Below are 20,672 nucleotides of genomic sequence, written 5' to 3'. Positions count from 1 at the left end.
TGCAGATGTCATGCAGATCACTAGCAAAAAGGACAGACATATACAATAAAAATCTAAGCATCTGAATGAGGATGGCCTAGGAACCATTTCCATGGCAACCCATACTGCTGGCAATCATGGCTCATGGCACAACCGTGGGCATGAGCCAATCAGACGGTGCGCGGATGTGGGGCCTTGAGGCAACCCACAGAGCTGTACTGTGTCGAGGCCTTTGCCTTTTCAGCACCTGATTATGTGTCACACCACTAAGACCAGAGCCAGCACAAAAGGAACCTCGTTTTAAGCTCTTTAAGCCGCACAATAATCCACCTATGAGCGCAATGTGACATGAATACTTTGGGGACAAAGAGGACATGCTCATTCATTCATTGTCCCATGTTAGCTTAATTTATTGTCAATGTTGTCGTGTCCCCGCCTTAAGGGAGAAGTTTGCCTTTTATTGCTGTTATGGAGGTGATTTGCAAGTCTTATTTTTGGGGGGAGGTAATCATTAATAATTTTCACGCAACTGCACCCACAGGTTCACATTGTGTACAGCATCCCATAGCCTAACAGTCATATACACTGCAAACCATTGTCTATGCAAAGCATACCAATGTCACAAGCTTTTTTTCTGAATGAAATTTCTTTATTTTTTTTAATGGCCAGTGTTCAACAGCAAAGGTTATAGGTTAGCCACAACAGGAGATTAACCCAACCCCCCCCCACCTGCTAAAGCCGTCAGCCCAACTGGGCAGCTTCTGTTGAATGTGTGGCTTAAAGTGGCTGGGGGAGTACTCAGAGGAGAATCCTGTGGGGATTACTGGGGAGATATCCATAAAGTGGAAAATCAAAACAAGATGATCACGCACACGCACATGCACACGCACACGCACACACACACACACACACACACACACACACACACACACACAGACACAGACACAGACACAGACACATATCCGCAACACACAAGCAAACATACACACACACAATGTCTAGACCCCTCACTATGATAAACCCCTATTTATGCCTGGCCTTTCCCCTCAACATGAGTGAAAGTGAAATGTGGGGACAGGCTGAGAGGGGAGACGGATGAAGAAGTGAGACAGAGACACACACACAAGACGGGCTGAGAGTGAGAGATAGAGAGAGAGGAGAGAGAGCAAGAGAGAGGAGAGAGAGAGAGGAGAGAGAGAGAGAGGAGAGAGAGAGAGAGAGAGAGAGAGAGAGCAAGAGAGAGGAGAGAGAGAGGGAGAGAGAGGAGAGAGAGAGAGGAGAGAGAGAGGAGAGAGCAAGAGAGAGGAGAGAGAGAGAGAGAGAGAGAGGAGAGAGAGAGGAGGAGAGAGAGCAAGAGAGAGGAAAGAGAGCAAGAGAGAGGAAAGAGTAAGAGAGAGATGGAGGAGAGAGAGCAAGAGAGAGGAAAGAGAGAGAGATGAAGAGAGTGAGAGAGAGCAAGAGAAAGGAAAGAGAGAGAGAGATGGAGCGAGAGAGAGAGAGAGAGCGACCACAAGGGGTACCTCCACTTGGGGGGATTAGAGAGTAAGTCAGACTGATAATGAAATCAAGCACTGGTTGCTCTCCTAAGATTGGACTACAAAAGATCAGCAAATTAGGCTGTCTTGTCGGGGAACCTCTCTATTTTCCAATGGTGAGAACTTTAGGATTAGAGATATCGAGTCCTTGCACTCCAGGGAACATGCATAGCATTCCACCCTTCCTCCCATCCTTATTGCATCTCTCAGTCCAGGCCTAAGAGCTAGAAGCTCAGCCCTGTAGCGAAGCTATTCAGTAAATACCAAAGCAGGGCTTGCTGTTACCCAGTATTGGCCTGAATAATTTGGCATTGTGCAAGGTGAGGAAACTTTGATTAGGATTAAATGATTATTGAACACGTGGGCACATACACACAAACACACACACACACACACACACACACACACACACACACACACACACACACTTCAGATCTGTGAGAGTAAATGCGGGTTTTAGTGTTCTGCATCAAAAGAACAAGACTTATTTCAGCACTCCCACATTACAACCCGTTTACCCAGAATGGTAAATGCCCACCTATAACAACTCAACACAAAACATAGATGCACTCCTATCCTAATGTAAATCTTTATCAAAATATATAAATAATATATGGCAATTTGCCATATAAATATATACAAAATCTGCAGTCGTCTGTGGCTTAGTTACATAGCATTGAACAACTATGAGAATCTCCCTGCAAGGCTGATGCAAAAGCCTGACCCTTCAGTTTTTTATTAAACTCTATCATTAATCCACAAGCTCTCTGGCAGCCACAATGTGGCTCCATTTTATTACGGCAATGGGACTTTATCGACTCACAAATCTCCATTCTTTAACAGCACAGCACACATTGGAACCTAATCATAAAGATTAAAAGATTTATTTCAGAATAAGAAAAAATGGTCTCTATCCACAGCTACACAAAAAAGTATGGGAGGGGAAATGTATGTGCTTAAAAAAAAGCAAGGTATAATGTATGTAAGTGCTGATCCAGATTTATAAATTAAGATAAGTTTTTAAGTTTCTTCCATCTCAGTTTATGACATTCAATGTAAATGCTAGATGGCTTCAACAGGACTGTTACAAAGCATCATGGTATATGTATGCATTTTCTCATATCCATGTGATTTCATTTATCAAGAATGTGTCGCTAAAAAAACATTCCCAAATTCCCAAATCCTGGTGAGTTCTAAGAATGTTGTGTACAGTATGTGAATGACTTATCTTAAAAAACACCTTCTTAACACTTCTTTGAGCCATACACAACCATTGTGAGGCGATAAAAAGAAACGCTTGTTATGCTTTTTTTTGTTTGGGTGAGTGTCACGGGGCTTTGTTATGTCATTTATCTCCCTCTAAATCCCTCCATTTTTCAGTCCGAGACAGAAAAGATTGACATGCGAAGTGGCGAGTCATTTGTAAATCCTTGAGAAACTAACACATACCTTAAACACTGAGAGCTTTGGGTAGATGTGGGTCAAAAGCTAATTGCGTGGTTGGGCAGCGGGGCTTACATCGGGATCTTTTGCTGTTGGAGACTTGCCCGCACATGCTCAGTGGAACCCAGGGCCATGTGATACGTGCAGCGTGGCTGAAAGTGACGGGCCTTAGTTAGGAATGAGGTCACAATGAAAAAAAAAACTCAGTCTAGAGAGGAGCACAAATACGAGTGTAAAAACCACAGTGAGAAAAAAAAAAATCACAGGTGGCAATGTGTCACGTTGTGCGGTAATCATTAAATGACTCTGAAATCTCTGGAGAATGATTGGAGAACTCCAAAGGGATGGGAAAGACAAGGGTGGCTGTCTGAGGATGAAAGACACAACAGTAATTTAGGGATCACGAACAAAGAGCCACCTGTCAACAGGAAGGTGCAGGAGGTGACATCAACTTTACCCAGCATGCATCTTAACAGGGCCGCGGTACAGTCCTGACAAGCAGACACGGGTCACAGTAAGGACAGAGATACCTTTTTCCAGTGTCTTCATCACTCAGTAGTATCTGTGCAGCTAGTGCTGAATTCTGTCCCACCTAACAATCCAATTCTGGCAGTGTTTGCCATCAAGAGTCTCCATCACACAGCATGTCACATTGCATACCAGCTTCCTAATAGGCCCAGTTCTGTCAACGAGCCCCTAGGCAATTATGATCTCACTGGAGAGTTGCACCTACTGAAATTAATGGTTAACATCATATGGGGTTGATGTGACACACACACATACCCACCCTAAAACACAAAAGTGCTACATACCCTCGCTACATACATCTACATGTAACAGTTTAGCCAGACGAGTGATTGTTCTTGGAGTCTATGCTATCGCGTAGCTCTTTTGGCCTGACCCCGTTGAACAAAGTGCTTATGGGTTTTTAAGATGATTGATACGTAGGTGTGTTAAGGCCCATGGACTGGCATACCACAAGATCTCACATTCAACGGAATGCATGCTTGTCAATGATTAAGCTGTTTTGGTGCCTTTGACTGGTGTGACCATTTCCTTGAGTGTAACACAACAGACTGACCATAACAAAAAATGATAATAATGAATCAAAAGTCAACAACAAATTGAACAATATCAAACACATATCTATCTTAATTTTTCATTCAGTAAATCAACACCAAGTCATGCCCTGGAACTGGATTTATTTAGTTTGGAGGTTGGCCATATATTTTTTACTGAAAAATATTGGGTTTGACACGACAGTGCTAACAAATGTATTTGCAACACTGTGTGCTAGCACATACTCTAGCACCATGGTAGAACTACTTGGTTGTACTACTTGGATTACTTCACAAATGTATCTCATGTTTTGGGCTGCCTGCTATAAACTGTGCTAATTCCCACAAAATTACAATTTCATCACAAGTATCAAGACTTACCAGAACTGCAGTGCATTTGTCACAGTGGAGTAATCTATGTCAAAGCTGTTTGTTCTCGAAAGTAAGTGCATATTAGGAATTCCTGTTCCTAATATTTTTACATACTGTTACTGTGATTACCATAAAGTAACCAATTTGCAGTGCCGTTGTCATTACAAGATTTTAGTAATTAGTATTTAGAACAGTGTTACATAGGTAATATTGAGTATTGCTGTGACACATATAACCTAAAAACACCATCGCTGTATTCCACAATGGGATAAAGTCTGAAAGTTTATGGTACTTTCCTGCCTGGGGTCTTGGGATTACATGGGGCCTAAGTGAGGGCAGATGCAAGAACTTCCAGAATCAAATAGGATGCACGTAAGAGGGGAGAATACACCCATGCTAAAGTTGACTAAAAAGAGGAAACTAAAAAGAAGAATTAAAATAGCCCCACATCATCACATACCCTTCACCATACCTAGAGATTGGCATGGGGTACTTTCCATAAGATCATCTCTCACTGCAAATCAAACCAGCTATTAGGCTAACTGAAATAAAACTTTGCAAATCTACTTGGATTGGTAAAGGGTATGTGATGATGTGGGGCTATTTTAATTCCAAAGCCCAAGGGACTTTATCAGGATGCATAGTATCCTGGATCCATGAAATAACTGGCCTTTAAAAATAAAAATCTAACTGTGGTCTAATGGTTAGGGCTTCGGGCTTGTTACCGAAGGGTTGCCGGTTCGATCCAAAAATGTGGGTGGGGGAAGTGATTGAGCACTGCTCTCCCATGCCCACATCCACGGCTGAAGTGCCCTTGAGCTGCTCCACGAGCACCGCAGTAGCAGGCAGCTCACTGCATCGGGATTAGTGTGTGCTTCACCTCACTTTGTGTTTACTGTGTGCTGAGTGTGTTTCACTAATTCACGGATTGGAATAAATGCAGAGACCAAATTTCCCTCACAGGATCAAAAGAGTATATATACTTACTTATACTTATGCTGCCTCTATGGGAATTTAACATAGGGGTATATTGACTTAAGCCCCCTGTATTTTAAGGAAGAACATTTATTTATTTACGATGCATTATTCATTCACAAAGAACATTGTTGTCCTTAAAGGTTGGACTTTCCCTCATTTTTTAAATTAAGGCATTAAGATCAATTTCCAAAAGATGATTTTTTTATTCCTCTTTTTAGTCAGCTTTAGCATGGGTGTATTCACTTATGCTGAGCACTGTAGCTTTTTCACCCAAAATGGCTCAGGGTTGTACAGAAGTTTATGGTCCAGACAGCAGAAATACCCAACTCTACCCAACTCTTCTGTATCATCACCTTTACAGTAGCATTCAGTGTTCACCCCACAATGGTAACCTATTTGGCAAATCAGCTGACTGATGTAAGCTACTCGCCAAGGTGCAAGTGAGATTACATTGCCACAAAGAACATTGTCAAATAGAGTAAGGAAAGAGTGATGTGACGGACATGTGCTGGATGATCTTTATTATCTTTATGCCGCTTTAAACTATGACCACAAATATTGAGAGAAATAATGTTTTTGCATTCTTCTAAAATACCATGTTGAGCTATCATAACTGAGATGGAACAAAGACTAACCTGAGGAGTATAACATACTGTATATAGACTTAAATGCAACATTATCCACAGGAATGCATAGGACAGGTAGAAAACCTGTGATCAGAGGCACACCTTTTTAGAGGACTCTAAGGCCATTCATGAAAGCAATAGATGTTCTACCTAAATAATCATTAGAGGCCAGAGACGTCGCTCCTGTTAATACACTCACCCACATGCAAGAGCAAACACATGTTTGTAAGTGCGGTGGAAGGGGAAACCACTAGACTATAAGGGCTGTTGAGCATGCAGATATATACTGTTCTGAGGGTGTTTCCAATGAGCTTTAATGGATCTAAATGATTAAAATGACAACCCATGATCCACCAAAACACACACATTGTTAAGTAAACACTCTCAACAAGATGACACATGCAGATTATCAGTGATCCGTATGGGACTATGTTTCTACAACAGAACTGATGTGTTCAATGGTTGGGATAATCGCCGTCTTTAGAGGGAAAAAAATGAGACAGGTAAATCTTATTGTCCCATCATGGTTGTGTATTCATCATCTTTGTCATGACAGTGTCAAAATGGAGCTTAAGATGTGATCTGACAGGCCGGTGGTGTTTGCAGTGATACAACGTCTTAGCAAAGTGCTCCAAACACCAGAACATGTTTTATTCATCTGATCTTCTCAACCGATGAGGATAGGCAAGCCTTGTGCAGAATGGGTACAACGAATGCAGATGCAACATGATGCTCTGCGACACTGTCTGCATAAGTGAAACAAACATTTTATATCAATTAATGCAGCTGAATAAGCACACCTTTTACTGCATCCAACTCAGAGTAAAACCTTCTCACTAGTCTGCTGTGTTGACATGGGGGACCGTGTCTGTGCATGGCACTGATTATCATAAAAGCAGAGGACTTATCCACCATCATAATGATAGAGGCTTTGTCATGAAATGGTATAGCTAGGCTTGTGTTATTAGTCTTCTCTGGGAACACATGGACTCAATAAATATAGGTGCTGCTGTTAAGTGTTTGTTTTAGTTGAGAGGACTATGACGTTAGATTTGCTGCATCCAATGGGCCACACACACAAATGCACAAGTTACAGGGTTGGGTAGGAGCTGAAATGAGTGCTTTTGTACTTTGGGCAGAGTGTGATATGAAATTAAAAGCTATGATAACAGAGATGATCTAACTCCCCTGATTATAGTATGCTGAATTCAACATCAAACATCAAGATGTGAATTTGGCTTTCATTTTTGCCATTTCAGGGTGCTGGATGAAGGTTAATGAAATAAGATGCCATTTAAGAAGACTAACTCTACTGAATAATTGAATTCCTTTATTTAACCAAGGTAGTGTATCTCCAAGGGCAGACAGCGCTGCTATTTAAAAACTCAGTATGGAGATCTGAGCTGAAGAAAGATGTGCAATTTAGACATTTCATGGCCTGCTTTGAGGCTCAACTATGAGTTTGCAATCAAATGAACTAGAAAGAGAGTGTTGCAAATGCCACTTACTACATGCCCTTTTTTACTGGTACCACTAAACTGGTGGTTCAATGGTGATTTAGTGGTATCTTTATTTTCGCTTTAATAAAGCTACCAGTAATCTGTAAACTTGTTTGTCCAATTCAGTAAATGTCCTTCAAAGCCTCTCTCTTTCACTTTTGCTTTACTTTTATCTCTCTCTCTCTCTATAGCCTTTGTCCTACTTTTCAAGACTACTTCAACATCTACATCAAGTAATAAAAAATACAGCAAAAAGAGGGCTTGCAGAGTGAAGACATTACGGAGACCAAGCGCGGGCAGTTAAAAGGGTGGGAAATTCTTTTCAAGGAAGCATTTTCCTCAAACAGGACCCTTGGTCTGTGCCTTCATCAGATGGGGAATTGCTATAGCAACCGGCGTCTCAGTCTATGTCAGTGTCTCTGTTGAGTTATGAGCCATTCGTTAGGGGTGGAAAAGGCCAGCATAGAGGAGAGAGGAAACTTCAATAATGAGGATGGAGGCTGCTGAAGGCACCGGTTCAGCTTCTAATTAAAAGGTCACCCTTCCATTTACAAAAAGTTTGTCCTTTATCTTGGCTCTGGGCAAACAAAAAAAATGTCCAGGATTAACAAAAGAATGAGAAAACATTTCCCCACTGGATCTACAGAAGTGGTATGTGCTGCACTGGCAACTGCAAAACATGTATACTTTACCACCAAACTAACAATGCATAGCCTAAAAGACAAAGCTGGAAAGCTTGCATTTCTCTTTCCAGAGGTCCTCAGGCATTCATTTCTGTCTGAACTCGTGTCAAAATAAACTGCCACTGCAGATCATTTAATGTTGCTGCATTCTCTGACAACACAGATAAGAGACTAAATAAATGCAGAGACCAAATAAATGAAGGGTTGGCCTGAAGACTGGTGCCTCCTCTTCCTCCTCAGGCAGATCTTCATGCTATAGAGCACCACTGTGCCACTGACCACCATCAATATTTGATGGGGCCCGAACCCTGACATGATTATTTCATGTGACACCATACATAGGCAGCATCTGTAATGGAGGGTTTCCAAAGATGATATCATCCATGTCAGGAAACCCCTTTTCTTCTTTGTTCCCCATGATTCAGAAATATCATCACGGTAGGATTCATTTGAACTGGAAAAAAAGGACTACGTGCAAAAGCCTGACTAAACCATGGATGGTAATATTCTGTGAGCTACAAGCACCAATTAGAATTATGTGACTGACTGCAATTTGGAGATAATACTCAGGATGCTTCAGGAATGTCCAACACATTAATCAGTAGCAGACACCCTGTCAATATGCCTTCAAAAGGTACCATTCAAACATTTCTTGACATGGGACTGCCAAACACTGTAAAAGTGTAGGCTGTTTCACTTTACCAACAATCAATAAAGGATATCCACTGGTTTAAAAAAAAAAAAAAAACTTAGCTGAGAATTGATTAAAAATACTCAATTATAACAACAGAAAACATAAAAGACGAGCTGTTAAAAAAGCGAAGGGGGGAAAAAAAACATATTTGCCCAACGAGTGCCAATGTTAAGGCCCCTGCTGAAGAGGGAGGGAGGATAAAGGCCGCTTTCTTAAGGCCTGAGCCCTGTGCATCTGTTGCCCCGGGTGCGTGTGAAATGCTCCGTGTGGACAAAGTAAGCCATCGCCGGTGCCCAAGGCCCTTTGTGCCCAAAGCCTCGTCAAGAGGACTCTTCACAGCTCGGGCAAACACACTCTCCAGCCTCTCAGCTTAGCACTGGAGATCCTCCCATTGTCCAGACACACACATTAGTCTCTCGAGGACGGACGGGAATGGGGAGTGGGAGAACAAGGCGAGGAGACCCCCTCAATATGCACACACACACACACACACACACACACACACACACACACACACACACACACACACCCTTCCTCATTTCCAGATGATAATTGCCATTGAAACACATTTTCTTTGTTGTTTGGAGACTAATTCAGAGAGCAAACCCATACGATGGGAAAAGGGTGATGGAGGGTTCATCCTTCTGTGATGACTTAGCTGTGCAATGGCCAAGGGGGTTTCTTTTTTCAACTTAGTGGTCACAATGAGAGGGAAAAATTAGTTCTTTTTCATTATTTTCCCCCAATTACTTGTCAGTCTTTTGCTTTGCATTCCGATTCAGAATGCACAGCCAAAACATGCCCTTCACGTAAAAAAAAAAAAAAAGACAACAGCACCTGACAATAATATTTCATACATCTAGTCGTGTTACAGTAGAAGACAAAGATGTTCACTGATACCACACTAAAAACTCAATGGTCTGGCACTCTGTCAGTCTCTATGTTGTGTGTCCTCCTGTCATCATAGCACCATAATAGAAAAACAGCACCTCCACTGAAAAACACTCCATAGCTTACTGCCTCGTTTCCTAGCATATCCATAAAACACTGCAAAGCAGATTAACACTTCAAGTGGAATGCAAAAAAAAAATGCATTACCAGTGCGATAAACCACTCTGGGGCCACACGCTTGCCACCGTATGACCATGCACTATGGACCCTTTCAACAATAAAAACAAAAACAATGCTTGAACGTTCTATTTGGGTCCCAATCTACTTCCTCTGCATTAAGATAACATATGGAATGTTAAAACGGAAGCCTTGTGGGGCCTACTATGATGCTGATAATGGAACTCTCTTGAAAGGGTCTATAGTGTGTGAATATGACTAGACGAAGTACAAATGGTTTGAGGAGGAAGGCGTGACAGAGTAAAAGCAACAGAGGCCCAGTAAATGCAGAAACTACATTTATGTACAATATAAATAGATCATTATGATAAATAGTAAAGCATGGGCATGTTAACTCAGTTATCACTATCAATGCAATCTACCACAGTTAGACACAGATGTTTCAACATAGAAACTTAATTAACTTTGCATTTATATTTCTGTTGCTTTCTTTTTAAAAATCACACGCAACTTTTTCTTAAATAGGTCAATTGCATCAGCTGAATATGGGACACTATGACAAATGCACTTCAACTACAAATAATGGCCTTTTAATGAAGCAAATTAGAGGAAAGTTCTCTAAATGTCTGCACTTTTGGTCTGTTTGGCTAATACATCAATAACAACCTTGCAGAGCGGTAGTGTTTGATATACACTGGATTTACTTCTGATCAAAAGCATAGAGTAGTGTGTTAAAAAGATCCAATGGTTCCGAAATATCTTTTAACATCTAGAAAATTCATATGCTCAAACAGTGTGCACCACTTTGTTGAAAAAATCCTATATATATATTTCAGGATGAATATTTAATGGATAATGTAAAAAGAAGAAAGGTCAGCCAGCCTGCCACCAGTGGAAAAGTGTTTTTTTTATCACTTAAAAAAAAAAAAAGTCTTACTAAGAAGAGCGAAACCGAGGCAGACAGACATGGCAACCTGAGTGCATTTTACTGTATTTCATAATGAAAATACATATGTTCTAAAAATAGGAGGGGCAGAGATGGTGTGATGGGGTGTGGTGGGGAGCAGAGTGGAGTGGAGAGTGGAGAGGAGAGGAGAAGGAGTCCTTGAGGTAACAGTGGTTCAGAGCAGAACCGAGGCGAGTGGCTCACAAGGCTCCCGACTTAGCCTGTGTCTGCACAAGACATCCGGAGCACACAGAGACGCTGAGCAAGTCCAGGAAGAGTCATGTTCAGGTCAGACGCAGGAGCAGTGTGGGTGCTGGTGCTGGTGGATGCCATGTGATGGCAAGAGGGACTGGAGGCTTGCTGTCTTAGCAGGAGAGACTCTTAACTGTGTCTCACACACTGCTAATCAAGGCACTGGCACAAAAATCAATTAAAGGTGCAAAATGTAGCTTAGCCTCGTTGAGAAAGCTACATATTGTTGTAAATATCCATTGATTTCAATTGTTAAAAGATCATGTTTGTAAAGTCTTTGAGTCAGGTGTTATATGAAACTGTTTTGTGATTTAGCAAGGGTCAAAAAAAATACATCAATTAAAAAGGTATGAAACAGGTCAACCTAAGACCATTAACCTATTTACAGGGATACATATGATGAGACCTTGTGTGATGGTCTTTCCCAGCATCAAGAGCATACACTGAAAACGTAAAATGCTCACAGTCATGACTTGCTCCGTGACTTCTTCGACTTGTTATGGGAGAGATATTTTCTCCTTGCCATGTGCATAATTGATCGGGTTGCCATTTAAAGCCCTTCTCTCTGACTGTCTGTCTCAGTATTCCAAGTTGGTCAGAGTTACGAAACAAAGAAGAGGAGCAAGAGGCAAGGAAAACATTCGTCTCGTTCTGAGAGCAGGGCAGAGAAATTAGACAGCTGAGATCATGATGTAAGAGATCACAGTTTATGCAAATGTTGTCACGCTGTGGTACCTCGACCTTTACTTCGCCTCACTACATGCTACATTAACATGATTGCATGAGATAACGCAGAGATCTTGCAACTGACAGGAGTATCACTGACACAATTTCCATACATAGCTCAGCAACCACATGACATTTTTGCAAAGCTATCTGAAGCATGTCTCACCACCACTCTATGTTGAGTCTTGTCACAGGTTTGCAGCAGTAGACAGGAGAAGCTTGTAAAAATACTCCCAAACTGCCAAAGAAAAACAACTCAGGTGAGACAGGGAACCTCCTCGGTAATTGACAGAGCCAAACGATTTTCCCCTTCTAGTGACAGACAGTTCCATGACGCCATGCCAAATGTATTTACCAGATACTCTGGGGGAAATAAGAACACCCCCCAGTCTGTGGGGGATGGTATATAAAATGATATAATAGGTGCCACAAAAAGTACCCAGATCAGCAATCGTATGTGTTCATAAACACTGCATGCTCTTGTGGACACAGTATTTCAATACCATGTGGAGTCATTTTAAAAACATCACAGTCATGTTTTCTACATAGATACTTTCCCTTTTGTTCAACCAAAATAATGCAAACTCCAAAACTGCATGTTATGCAACTAGCCATTAATCTACTGACAGAAGGATAGATTTACTTATAGCACTTGTGGTTGGATGAGCAAAGTTCCTGAGTCACTTGATTAGTCTCGATCTCTCAAACTTCAGTTACCACACCTTAGTATTGTCCACCATAGTATAGTTATTGTTCTTAGGAATTTCTTAAGAGGTGTTTCCACATAACAGTAAAAATGAACAATGTTTTAGTAAATGTATGTCATATTTGCAATATAAGTGACATTTACAGCCATTCAGTTGCCTGTCGGTACTGTTGACTCTACAACACTCACAACACATAGCTGTGTCACTCATGACCTTAGACCTTGAAGTCCAGAATGGCAAACAATATTTAACATGCATCAAGAATGTGCATCCTCCATTGCAACACAAGGAAACAGATACAGGATTCATACACAAAACTACTCAAATATAGCTTTAGGCACTTTAGCCTTAAACACTAATTATCCAAATTGCAAGTCTTCTGTTCTCTCTTCTTTAGTAGTTCTCACCCAGACAGGTCTCTTGTTTCACTGTGTTATACTGACATATGTAGGTTCCAGAAGGAGTCATCATCTAGGCTAGAGTATCAAACTTTTTGTTTGAATATAAAAAAGACAAAACTTTTATAACTTTGAACACCCTACAAAATGCTTTAAAACTGCCCTGTGCTGCAGACCTCCATCATGATGCAGTTCAAGAAATAAGTTCAGTATAAATTCAAGTAGACTTATTCTTTACTTCACAAGACTTTAATGTTGGCAAACAACTATGTTGGGAAACAACTATGGAATGTGTAATTAGCAGCTAATAGGCCTCCCTGCATTCATCCAAACGGAAACACTATCTAATCCTTTAGTTCAATCAGAGAAACATCAGTGAGAGCTGGTACTTTAATTCAAATTACCACATTGTGTATTCTCAACAGCTCCCATGTCTGACAGACTCAGACACATAAAAGATGGTTCTCTGCAAGATTCCGGATCCTTCTCAGAGGATCCGCCGGACAGTGGGGCTCAGAGGTCAAAGGGCAGACTTAGCGGAGGCTCTGCAATGGGGCGGCTCTGTTTGCTCTTCATCTTCACACAGAAAGGCGGGGAGCTAAAGAACTGCCCTGTTCTCACACGAAAGAGATGGCAAGAGAGACAGACAGAAAGAAAGAGAAAGGTAGGCTACTCACTGCCTAAGCATGGTTTGCAAAAAACAGCTCACTGCAGAGATTTCTGAGACCTAACATACAATTCAATACAGCATTGGCATGGCTGGACAGAGACCAAATCTACTTTATTTCAACAATATTTATATGGTACTGTAATAAACTGGCTTTATCTTTTTAAAATCTTTAATGAAAGTAATTGGGATATTCCACGTCAAATGAAGAAGACTGCGGCAGCCCATGAGCTTTTACAATGAAAAGAGGAAACACACTGAGTAACTTTTTTCCATGAAAAGGCCTAAAGCATGAGAAGAGGTGAATGTGGGTAGTTTAATTACATGAGCAAATTTTGTTTGTTTGCTGTTCTGGGAGAGCAGTGCGAGTTGTATTACAAGAGTCTGAGTGGGAATCAAAGCCAGGCTGGGTTATCTTTGAACACGAGACATGGTGATTTGGAGAAAAAAGTCCTTCTGCTGGCGGCAGGCATGGAAACGGGCACTTGATAAAAAAGCAATCTCAACTCAAGTGCCATGTTCCATTCGCCAGAATCTATGATTAGGCTATAACTTTGAATTATATGATATGAACAACTCACATACAGACACATGCACCCCTCTCTCTCTCACATACATACACACACACACACACATATAAACAAACAAACAAACAAAATAGAACAACAATAGTAAACTTTTTTTAAGGTAATGGTATTTTGAAGCATTTGACTGAAATACTGATACTGTACTTAGAGCAAATTGTGCCTGCACTTGTAAAGAAATTACAGTCCGCACTATGTATTTAAGTGAGACTGAGTGCAGATGGGAGGCAATATGAGCATACCCCATGACCACATAAAACAACGCTTTAATATTCACTGACATCAAAGGGGTAACACCAGAGCACCAGCAGCAAGCACTGACAACAAAAACAATAATTTAATCGCATCATTATAAATATTAAGTAAAAATCATATTTCTCTCACCATCTTTAAAGTGGGTTTTTATTATGTTTACTTGGTGTAATAAGAGGTTATGCTGATTGAGGTGTCAGGAGGGAACAGTCAGTTACTCTGTGATTCACAGGTTGAAACCGAATAAATTATTATCAGATAAGTCTCACTGTTACACCTGATGTCCCAGCCCTTTGGGTATCCTTGTGATCACTGCAGAAGCCCCCAGACATGTGAGTTCTTTTGGGGTGCATTAACACTTCGCTAACAGCTTCAGCTAGACACCTATCACTGCGATACTTTTGTGTTTCTTTTGATTTCAGATTAACTTAATCTATATATCTCTCTCAATTTTCCACTATCTAAAAAGCTGCAGTTGCAGCCTTCTCTTTTTTAAATGGAGAAAGGAGGTCTAAGGTAACACTAGAAATAGAAATGGCTGTGAATAGGAGCTGTGAGGCGAGGTATGCTGCAATGTTTAGAAGTGCTGAAGTGCCTTAAGGGAATCATTCTTACAACTTTTGGTGGCTTGTAATGTTTTTTTCTTTTTGCTTGTAAAATGAGGAAGTATGAAACATGTTCAAATCATGTACAAAAAGTTCAGAACAATCAATTCTGTATCCCAAAAGACCCAAGGCTAAATCAGCACCAAATTACTACCTTACTGAGACGCAGGTACTTGTTTAAAATTGGCATCCAAATTTGTTTACCTCACAACCTTGTTTTCCCCTTGTCTAACAGAATACCTTTCTTCAAACAAAACAAAAAAAATGTGCACAGGTGGTGGAAATATAACATAGGATTCTTAATGCTCATCAAGAGGAACTTAAGAAACCACAATAACCAAAAAATGACAAAGCAGTCATTTGCAAATACCTCAGAAATGGGAGTTGAAGAGATTAGTTTGGGTGGATGGGTGGGTGACAAACAAGGGTGAGACAGAGATAACCTCTCACTGCCTCTCCTGTGTAAACCAGGGAAATTCCTATTGTTGGCAGATAGAGCAGAAGGCCTCACGAGTCCTTAGGCATTTACTGAGCATGTCTTGGCTGCACAAGACAGTGCCTGAAGAACACAGACTAAACACACTGACTAAGGGAGGGGGGGAAAAAATCAAAATGAGGAGTGAAACTGTAAACTGTTATATCAGCCTGCAGCGATGGAAGAGTCGGGGCAGCAGCCGCATGCGAACACAAAGCACTCTGCCATACGCGCAGAAGAAAAACGCATGGCACTGGAACAATGAGACAAGCGAGTTGGTTGGTTGGTTGGTTGAGGTGGGGGGCTTTCAGAAATCAGGCAAGAACATCAATGAGAGAGGATGTATGCTAAATGCCAGTGAGGGAGTCCATGTTGGAGCAGCCTGGACCAGCTTTGTGTATGCTACAGACGGGTCGAACAAGTCCAGACACGTGCCCCGCGAGCATTTAATAAATCTTACACTGAAGGAAAACCCTTAACAGATTGATTAACTGCTGACAGTTTTATGGCAAAATTACTATTGTTGCACTCCAAGCACTCATCATTAGTATTATCAATGATAAGGTGCAATCATTTATACCTCTGCCACACTTCTCAAACTCAGATCAAGTAGCCCTTACTTCCCCAGCCCCCAGTCTTTGATTTGGTCCCTACTCTATCAACATGTCTTTTGCTGTATGACAAACCAGTGAATTTTAATAACAAGGTGCAAATCTGATTATCTAATTGGACAGCTTGTGCTTCTGTGCATAGTTATGTAAATCTTACTGCAAACATGGTAGTGACTGTCCCATATCCCCATTTTGTTTCGACAGGATGATATCATAGTTAAGTAACAGTGAAATACTCAGAACACTGCCTAGATGTATCTAGCTCGGGTCATTCTATTTACATTTAACAATCAGTCATTTCTGAACAGTGTTCCTGCTGAGAAGGGTGGCAGAGGTTAATCACTGCAAATCTTACTAGGCCACAAAATCCTATGTTTACCATGCAGGGAACAATGAGGCCTTGTTTCTCTTTTGTCAACTGTACATAAATGACACCATTCTATGGAATAGACTTTAAAAGCAGGACACTGTTGATACCATTTAAAAAATGTAAAACAAGTGACATGCTTCTCATGGTAAATATAAATGAGATCTAGAACACCTGATTCCCTATGCTTAATTGAAGCATTCATACCGTTCATTTGGATGTATTCATACAAAAATACCTACACTAATTTAAGTGTCAAAACTGCAGTATAACTGTCCCATGATTTTTTATAAGGGTAAGCTCAAACTGTGAGGTGATAAAATATTTGTGTCTTACCATAAGACATGAAGATGAAGATAGACGAATGACATCATCCCTTTCCAAATTCAGCATCTTTCTGGTCCGAAAACAGTACAGAGACAGTAACGTTAGAGTTTAATAGCCTTCATTATACTTTATACAGATGAACTGTAACGTCCACGAATAGGGAAACAATGTTGCTGACCATTAGGACAATTCGACCTGCGTTATTTCAAATACGTGCAAACCAATAGGCCAATATTGTTTGAGCATGCAAACGTTAACCCATTTCTTAGTGGTAACTTTGTATGGAGACTAGCTTCCAATTAAGCCATAACAGAAGCCATACATAGTAGTAGCCTAGGCTAGTAGGCCCAGGCCTGACACGATTATTAACCTTTTGGGCCACAGCACAGTCAATTAAACATGATGATTTCACTATAAACGAACAGTTAGTTGGCTTATAGTCAACGAGGATTTTTTAAAAAAAGTTTCAGATCAGCTAGTCTGCTAGTTTTCACCTTTCAACGTCAGCTAGTTTTGTTTAATCATAGCCAAGTTAATCAAGCCCATTTCATTTAGCTGTAAACAATAGCAAGCATCCCCGCCTCTGCATAGCTATTACCGGTAGGCCTACACACATTTTATATGTTATAAGTATAAGCATTTATATTTTATAAGTTTCACCAAATACATTATAAAGAAGGATAATATATGGCCATCTTACACCAGGGAACTGGTTGTCTTCCATTCCAATTCTTCCATTCCTACCTTTCACAAAGTTATGGTTATCATATGGGTGAATTTTCCTCAGAAATATGCCTACCTGTGCAATAGCTGCACCCGATTGCACGAGCAAGCTGTCAAGTAAAGCCTGATGAGTAGGCCTACAGTAGGTAGGCTACTTTACTAACATGTTTACCACATGTCCTTTATGATAATTAAGAAGTCAATCAAAAGTCTTTCATTATTATTCAAAATATTCAAAATATTCCTGAAATGTTTTGGCTGGGTGGGCCACGCAGGCCTTGCCTATTGATCAATGTTTAAAAAGGTCTCTTAAAGCTCACAATATGTGTCCATGGGGGACACAATAGGCCTGTGTCTGGTGTCCACGGTCTATTGATGGCCTTCATGTCTAAAATATGAAGATATATATTTCATGGACATTGAATATGTTTCCACTTTAGTCTCTAATGGAACCCTTTGTGCTGTCTGAAAGCGGACCTATACGCACACACACCTAGACTCAGACCATTACCATTTTAATTCCTCTCTGACAACAGCCTGTCCCCCTCATTCTCTTCAAGATGAGGGCCCCCAAAGGCCACAGGAGGTCTAGATCCATCCTTGGACAGGCCAAGCAGTTCCTGGGACAATCTTAGTCTGGACGGAAACACACAACAAAGATTCCTTTCAGCAGCGTTAATCAAACACTCAACGTCAGGAACAGCTGTCCTTCAAAGTGAGGCAGAGAGAGGACGAGTGCATAAGGGGTCAAACATACCAAAGGTCAGTTTGCTTTCCTGCTTCAAAAAAACAAAAGAAAAAATGGTGGGAACCATTTCTCCCAAGATAATGAAGAAATCTGTATAAGGTGATTACATTGTGGATTTTTTTGTGAATGTTTTTATTAAAAAATATTTGACCCATTGTCATTTGAACTCTTTTTATTATCATTTACATATTGTAGACAATAGACATACCCCTAAGTTAGCTCACTGTTACACAATATCTATAAGTCTTGACCAAACCTGATTCCATTTTCTTATATACAGGCATATACAGGTAGACTCCTGCATTTAATGGAAAAATTACAGATGCACAGACACATTCATCAAACAATGGAGAATTGTTGAAGTGAAATTATTAGCAAGGATCACACTTGGTTGGCTAAAGCCGCTTAGAAGAAAAACAGTGTGGCAATGTGCTGAGTGCAGCCAGGTTTAAAACAATGCCAAACACAGCACCTTGTGCCAAAAGTCTAACACTTTCTCCCCGCTCAGTCGATGTGGTATGAGGAGACCTCAAAATCTAGTTCTTTCCAATCCTCACTTGCTATTGTGTGCTGTCTGAGTGAGTTAAGAGGGCGGATAGGCACCTATGGCAGACCGTGGCCTGATGCAACCGTGATTGTTTCTCGCAGGACGCCGGCCACTGAAGTGAGGAATTGCTTGCTGGAGACAGCAGCAGAGCTGGGAGACAGAATCAATTTCACCAGCCTGAGACAGAGATAACTATTTATCCCCTCTGGGAAATGGAGTTAGCAGAGGTGACAGTGATCTGTGACATGGCTGGGTCCATCAAGCACCAATTTCCAAATTCAATTAAAGGCCAAAGTGAAACTGACTGAATTCCTATATGATGATATGCAAATTCTCAATTTTCTGAATTTACATTTTTACAAATGTAGCCTATTGTATTGCATTGTGTTTATTTATTAATTTATGTATTCATTTTAATGACAAATTCAGTACATTTAGATGTTTGTTGATGTCTAAATGAGGTAGGCGCTCTGGAATGCTGTCAATAATAATCTGATCGCAGGGAGGAGGCTCTGATGAGACTAATTGTTTTTTTAACAGTTTAATCTTTTTGGGTAAACAAATGACTATAAAGAGTCTGTTGGCCAGGCAGTTTGCCACTGCCATAGTTAAGTGTTTGGCCTTTGTCTGTTCGGTGAATGATTTACTGATGGCCAGGTAAGAGCAGGTTTAGCATTAAGTGATCAATAATGCACAGTGCATTTCAAATGTAGGTACACAATGGGTCCTCCAGCTGACTATGTAAATAAACACTGATGGGAACAATAATTTGTGGATGTTCTTCTGGCCAAAGGATACAATGTCATTACCATCCAAACATTCATAAGGGAAAGTGGGCAAAACAGTCTTTTCTTGTAATTCCAGTCTCTCTGAGTCTCTCTGTGTCCTATGTCTTTAAAAAATGCAAAGCCATATGAATATCTCAGTGATTGATTCAATATATTTATATTTAAAAGTATAAACACGTGAAGCATAAACATGAGATAATGCAAAAATCTAAAAGACATTTACCACTTCACTGAAGCTAAATATTGTTAACATTGAACTAAAACAAACAAAGGCCTTATTATTATTATTATTATTATTATTATATCATATAGGTTTAGTCAGATTTTTTTTTTTTTTTTTTTTTTTCGCATGTCCAAATTTCCGTCAAGGATTCCTGGGAAACTGAAAGACCGGGGTACACGAAACTTGGTGGGCATGTAACCCCACATGGATAGCATGGAACCATCGTTTTTCATTTTGATCTGTAGCCCCCCCGCTGGACTGGACCCCCCGAAAGGAGGGTGGGGCAGACACAGTTTTCTGTGAATATTTCGAGAACCGTAGGGTTTAGGAGGACCATTTTTTTTGTATGTTTGCCTCCAGGGGTCATGTTAACCCATTCCATGTGCACACATGTGCATAAACAGATACACACGCACACACATACATTCATAGAAATCATACGTATGACAAATACTCACACAGTAGACATATGTATGCATGCATGCACATGCACAAACACATACGCAGACAAACACACAAGCACGCACACACACACACACACACACACACACACACACACACACACACACACACACACATCCTGTACGAGGAGTTTGCCCTCCTATCCTCAGGCAGACACTTTAGAGTACTAAACTGCAGATTAAATAAATACAAAAACTCCTTTATCCCAACTGCTATAAAGATGCTCAATGATAGGTAGCTGGCTACCTATATGTTATCCAGTGTGCAGCTCTGACTGAGTTGTTTTTTTTTGGGTTTTTTGTAACTGTGGTGGTGTGGAGCTGTATGTG

The sequence above is a fragment of the Alosa alosa genome, chromosome 16 (assembly GCF_017589495.1).
Source record: "Alosa alosa isolate M-15738 ecotype Scorff River chromosome 16, AALO_Geno_1.1, whole genome shotgun sequence".
Taxonomy (NCBI): Eukaryota; Metazoa; Chordata; class Actinopteri; order Clupeiformes; family Clupeidae; genus Alosa; species Alosa alosa.
This window is presented reverse-complemented; position numbering follows the sequence as displayed.